General features: G+C 36.2%; 1 non-coding gene across 1 annotated transcript; it reads right to left on the bottom strand.

Moving 5' to 3' along the window:
• Positions 1–3613: 3613 nt before the first annotated feature.
• TRNAC-GCA (transfer RNA cysteine (anticodon GCA)) lies at positions 3614–3685 on the bottom strand. The gene has a single exon. It is a non-coding gene; the product is annotated as a tRNA-Cys (tRNA).
• Positions 3686–6723: the final 3038 nt, after the last annotated feature.

The raw sequence follows: 6723 nt of genomic DNA, 5'->3' as shown, positions 1-6723 counted from the left end.
GGAAAAAGATTTTCCATGCAAATAGAGACCAAAAGAAAGCAGGAATAGCAATACTCATATTAGATAAAATAGACTTTAAAACAAAGGCTGTGAAAAGAGACAAAGAAGGACACTACATAATGATCAAAGGATCAATCCAAGAAGATATAACAATTATAAATATATATGCACCCAACATAGGAGCACCACAATATGTAAGACAAATGTTAACAAGTATGAAAGGGAAAATTAACAATAACACAGTAATTGTGGGAGACAGTAATACCCCACTCACAATTATGGATAGATCAACTAAACAGAAAATGTTAAACACAAACTTTAAATGATACAGTAGACCAATTAGACCTAATTGATATCTATAGGACATTTCACCCTAAAACAACGAATTTCACCTTTTTCTCAAGTGTACACAGAACCTTCTCCAGGATAGATCACATCCTGGGCCATAAATCTAGCCTTGGTAAATTAAAAAAAAAAATGAAATCATTCCAAGCATCTTCTCTGACCACAATGCAGTAAGATTAGATCTCAATTACAGGAGAAAAACTATTAAAAATTCCAACATATGGAGGCTGAACAACACACTTCTGAATAACCAACAAATCACAGAAGAAATCAAAAAAGAAATCAAAATATGCATAGAAACAAATGAAAATGGAAACACAACAACCCAAAACCTGTGGGACACTATAAAAGCAGTGCTAAGAGGAAAGTTCATAGCAATACAGGCATATCTCAAGAAACAAGAAAAAAGTCAAATGAATAACCTAACTCTACATGTAAAGCAACTAGAAAGGGAAGAAATGAAGAACACCAGAGTTAGTAGAAGGAAAGAAATCTTGAAAGTTAGGGCAGAAATAAATACAAAAGAAACAAAAGAGACCATAGCAAAAATCAGCAAAGGCAAAAGCTGGTTCTTTGAAAGGATAAATAAAATTGACAAACCATTAGCCAGACTCATTAAGAAACAAAGGGAGAAAAATCAAATCAATAAAATTAGAAATGAAAATGGAGAGATCACAACAGATAACACAGAAATACAAAGGATCATAAGCGACTACTATCAGCAATTATATGCCAATAAAATGGGCAACATGGAAGAAATGGACAAATTCTTAGAAAAGTACAACTTTCCAAAACTGAACCAGGAAGAAATAGAAAATCTTAACAGATCCATCACAAGCACAGAAATTGAAACTGTAATCAGAAATCTTCCAGCAAACAAAAGCCCAGGTGCAGACGGAATCACAGATGAATTCTACTAAAAATTTCGAGAAGAGCTAACACCTATCCTACTCAAACTCTTCCAGAAAATTGCAAAGGAAGGTAAACTTCCAAACTCATTCTATGAGGCCATCATCACCCTAATACCAAAACCTGACTAAGATGTCACAAAAAAAGGAAACTACAGGCCAATATCAGTGATCAACATAGATGCAAAAATCCTTAACAAAATTCTAGCAATCAGAATCCAACAACACATTAAAAAGATCATACACCATGACCAAGTGGGCTTTATCCCAGGGATGCAAGGATTCTTCAATATCCTCAAATCAATCAATGTAATACACAACATTAACAAATTGAAAAATAAAAGCCATATGATTATCTCAATAGATGCAGAGAAAGCCTTTGACAAAATTCAACACCCATTTATGATAAAAACTCTCCAGAAAGCAGGAATAGAAGGAACATACCTCAACATAGTAAAAGCTATATATGACACAAACCCACAGCAAACATGATCCTCAATGGTGAAAAACTGAAAGCATTTCCCTAAGGTCAGGAATAAGACAAGGGTGCCCACTTTCACCATTACTATTCAACATAGTTTTGGAAGTTTTGGCCACAGCAATCAGAGCAGAAAAAGAAATAAAAGGAGTCCAAGTTGGAAAAGAAGAAGTAAAACTCTCACTGTTTGTAGATGACATGATCCTCTACATAGAAAACCCTAAAGACTCCACCAGAAAATTACTAGAGCTAATCAATGAATATAGTAAAGTTGCAGGATATAAAATCAACACACAGAAATCCTTTGCATTCCTATAAACTTATAATGAGAAAATAGAAAGAGAAATTAAGGAAACGATGCCATTCACCATTGTAACGAAAAGAATAAAATACTTAGGAATATATCTACCTAAAGAAACTAAAGTCTTATATATAGAAAACTATAAAACCCTGGTGAAAGAAATCATAGAGGACATTAATAGATGGAGAAATATACCATGTTCATGGATCAGAAGAATCAATATAGTGAAGACGAGGATACTACCCAAAGCAATTTATAGATTCAATGCAATCCCTATCAAGCTACCAGTGGTATTTTTCACAGAGCTAGAACAAATAATTTCAAGATTTTTATGGAAATACAAAAAACCTTGAATAGCCAAAGCAATCTTGAGAAAGAAGAATGGAACTAGAGGAATCAACCTGCCTGACTTCAGGCTCTACTACAAAGCCACAGTCATCAAGACAGTATGTTCCTGGCACAAAGACAGAAATATAGATCAATGAAACAAAATAGAAAGCCCAGAGATAAATCCATGCACCTACGGACACCTTATCTTCAACAAAGGTGGCAATCATATACAATGGATTAAAGACAATCTCTTTTACAAGTGGTGCTGGGAAAACTGGTCAACCATTTGTAAAAGAATGAAACCAGAACACTTTCTAACACCATACACAAAAATAAACCCAAAATGGATTAAAGATCTAATGTAAGACCAGAAACTATAAAACTCCTAGAGGAGAACATAGGCAAAACACTCTCCGACATACATCACAGCAGGATCCTCTATGACCCACCTCCCAGAATATTGGAAATAAAAGCAAAAATAAACAAACAGGACCTAATTAAAATTAAAATCTTCTGCACAACAAAGGAAACTATAAGCAGGGTGAAAAGACAGCCTTCAGAATGGGAGAAAATAATAGCAAGTGAAGCAACTGACAAAACAACTAATCTCAAAAACATACAAGCAACTCCTGCAGCTCAATTCCAGAAAAATAAACAACCCAATCAAAAAATGGGCCAAAGAACTAAACAGACATTTCTCCAAAGAAGACATACAGATGGCTAACAAACACATGAAAAGAGGCTCAACATTACTCATTATCAGAGAAATGCAAATCAAAACCATAATGAGGTACCATTTCATGGCAGTCAGAAAGGCTGTGATCCAAAAGTCTATAAGCAATAAATGCTGGGGAGGGTGTGGAGAAAAGGGAACCCTCTTGGGAATGCAAACTAGTACAGCCACTATGGAGAACAGTGTGGAGATTCTTTACAAAACTGGAAATAGAACTGTCTTATGACCCAGCAATCCCACTGCTGGGCATACACACGGAGGAAACCAAAATTGAAAGAGACACATGTACCCCAATGTTGATTGCAGCACTGTTTGTAATAGCCAGGACATGGAAGCAACCTAGATGTCCATCAGCAGTTGAATGGATAAGAAAGCTGTGGTAGAAGTAGAAGTGAAGTTGCTCAGTCGTGTCCGACTCTTTGCGACCCCATGGACAGTAGCCTACAAGGCTCCTCCATCCATGGAATTTTCCAGGCAAGAGTACTGGAGTGGGTTGCCATTTCCTTCTCCAGGGGATCTTCCCCACCCAGGGATTGAACCCGGGTCTCCTGCATTGCAGGCAGACGCTTTACCGTCTGAGCCACCAGGGAAGCCCCAACTGTGGTACATATACACAATGGAGTATTACACAACCATTAAAAAGAATACATTTGAATCACTTCTAATGAGGTGGATGAAACTGGAGCCGATTATACAGAGTGAAGTAAGCCAGAATGAAAAACACCAATACAGTATACTAACACATATATATGGAATTTGGAAAGATGGCAACCATAACCCTGTATGTGAGACAGCAAAAGAGACACAGATGTATAGAAACATCTTTTGGATTCTGTGGGAGAGGGAGAGGGTGGGATGATTTGGGAAAATGACATTGAAACACGTATAATATCATATATGAAACGAATTGCCAGTCCAGGTTCGATGCATGATACTGGATACTTGGGGCTGGTGCACTGAGACGATCCAGAGGGATGATACGGGGAGGGAGGAGGGAGGGAGGTTCAAGATGGGGAACATGTGTATACCTGTGGTGGATTCATGTTGATGTATGGCAAAACCAATACAATATTGTAAAGTGGTTAACCTCCAATTAAAATAAATAAATTTATATTTAAAAAAACAAAATAAAAAAACAAAACAAAAAAATAAAAATAAAAAATAAAAGAAACTTATAAAAGCAAGCAAAAAAAAAAAAAAAGATAAAGCTTAGGAGCAAAATCACATTACCAAAATAATAGCTGTACACGTGAAGGCTTGTGGTTTATGTTTTATTTTTCTCAATTAATATAGCAGTGTTCCCAGAAAACAAAATGAAACAAACCACAGAAATTGTTGCCTATCTGAAGTTAATTCTTCCATGAAAACTATGATGGGTCAGGACACCCTTGTGTATTTTTAAACTTGCCTATCTTGATGTATGTCTAATATTTTCTCCTGCTTTAATTCTGTAAACATTCTATCCTTGGTTAGTGCTTTTTCTGATGCAATCAAATCCATGGCACACCTGTCTCTGAGGATGAGAAGAGAGTGAGTCATTTGGGAGGAGGATGGTCACATTAACTCTCGGACAACATAAAGGATAATTTATAAAATTGTGTTTTTGAGGATGTAACACAATGCCTTCATGGCTGAAAAGAACTCATGGATATCCTGAAAGAAGTCATCTCCTCATTCTCACTAAAGGGGTTGCAGGACCATAAAATGCCAAATTAAACTCTAGAGTTAGTGCTCTAGACTTCAGTAAAATAGTTGTAAGTAGTTGCAATGAATCATCGTGAGAACTATCATTCAGAATGTTTATTGTCAGACTGCTTCTTTGTGGCTGCAAACCAGCCTGGTTGAACATGTTTGAACCTTGCTGTTTCACTTCATGTTTGGAGATACACTTTAATCTTTAGTTTAGATCTCATTTGTTTTAAGGCCACAAATTCTGAGGAATAACCAAACCAATATTATTCCATTAAGTTGTGGCCTTCCATTTTCAGTGAAAACAGCACTCTTCATTTTGCTGCTGAGTTCTTTCCCTAGCTATGCACTGAAAAGGGAGAAAAGCAAAAAAAAAAAAAAAAAAGAATGACAAAAATCAGCCCGCTGATGGACCAGGGCAAAGAAAACACTGTGGCAGGATGATATTTCATAATGGTAAGGAAAAAGCAATTTGCTCATCTAGGTGAGTGCTTTATCCTCTGGAGGAGTGCAACCTGAAGAAGGTAAATTACTTTCTCTTGGTACCACTTGGTATCCAAGAGGAGGTAATTTACCTCATAATGTCAAGACACCCTGCTGCCATGAAAGTGGTTATATCCTTAGCTGGCTACAAGGAGAATGCTTGGCTCACAGGCAAGCTGATTGATCCCTTCATATATCACTCAATCCAAGATTGAGATGTTTCAGAGCATAAGAGCAAGCATACAAATGAATAGATGCTTTATTAAGGGGTAGCTAAAAGCATGTTTTTTTTTTTTGACCCCTCCAGCAATTGCAATTCAACTGCATTCTTTCCTTGGAAACAAAGTTGTTTATTGTGCCTGTTTTTTCATTTTAAAATGGTGAAGAGCACTAGTAAGCATTCCTCACTGGTCCATAGGAGTGCAATTCAGTCTCACACATGCTTCACAGCAGAATGCTGTGGAGGTGACTTCCTCTGCTTGCTGTTCTGAGACCCCACATGTGGAAAAGGGAGGGTTGTTCAGCTGAAGACCCTGAGACAAGCTTGCCTTTTTAGAAAGAGTTATGCAACTCCTTATAAAGTGACTGATAACAAGAGAACATCTTATAAGCAGAACATTATTTGAACTCTTTCTTTATGACTAAGGATATAAATTATTACTGGGCTGGGGTTTATTACTTTTGCTACATTGTGTGAAACAGAGGTTTAAGGAGAATAACACTGAGTAATAATATTCATATTAAGATAACTCTAAAGAACTAATCACATTGTACAAAGTCACTCAAACTGAGTGTCTAAAGCTCAGCTTTGGCACATTTTTTCTTTCATAAATGGACAGAACTAAACTGCCATTTTGTTTCAAGGTAGATATGACACTCTTGGATTGCACACAAAGATGGAATTTGGGGAATATTGTTTCTTCATTCATTCGTTCATTTTCTAATGTTTATTGGGAGCCTACCATGGACTATTTATTGTGATAAATGGTGAGATTAGAACACAAGCAATACAGGCACAATTTTAGTGCTAACATCTGAGGGCTTCTAGTTCAGCTAGGTATATGGGCATTAGGGAGGAAACCATGCCAATGTTTAAAACTGTGATAAATCCAACAAAGAAAAAGTAAAGAGTGCTTTAAAATTTGTATTTAGGGAATTTAATTTAGTCTGGAAGTTGGGCATCATAAAAATCTCCCTTTTTAAACTGGATAAAAAGAAGGATAAGGTCAGAGCTAGAAATTCCTAGTAGAGAGGTTTAATATGGCATAGAGCCAAAGGGGGAACAAACTTGAAGTAGCTAGAAATTAAAGGAGAGAATGTGATAGAGAAAATAAAATATAGGAAGAATAACTGAAGTTAAGATTTTTTAATTTTTTCATTTAATAAACATTTGTTTATTAAACTGGTTCCAAATAGGAAAAGGAGTATGTCAAGGCTGTATATTGTCACCCTGCTT

Source organism: Capricornis sumatraensis, chromosome 16 (assembly GCF_032405125.1).
Source record: "Capricornis sumatraensis isolate serow.1 chromosome 16, serow.2, whole genome shotgun sequence".
Classification (NCBI taxonomy): Eukaryota; Metazoa; Chordata; class Mammalia; order Artiodactyla; family Bovidae; genus Capricornis; species Capricornis sumatraensis.
This window is presented reverse-complemented; position numbering and strand designations above follow the sequence as displayed.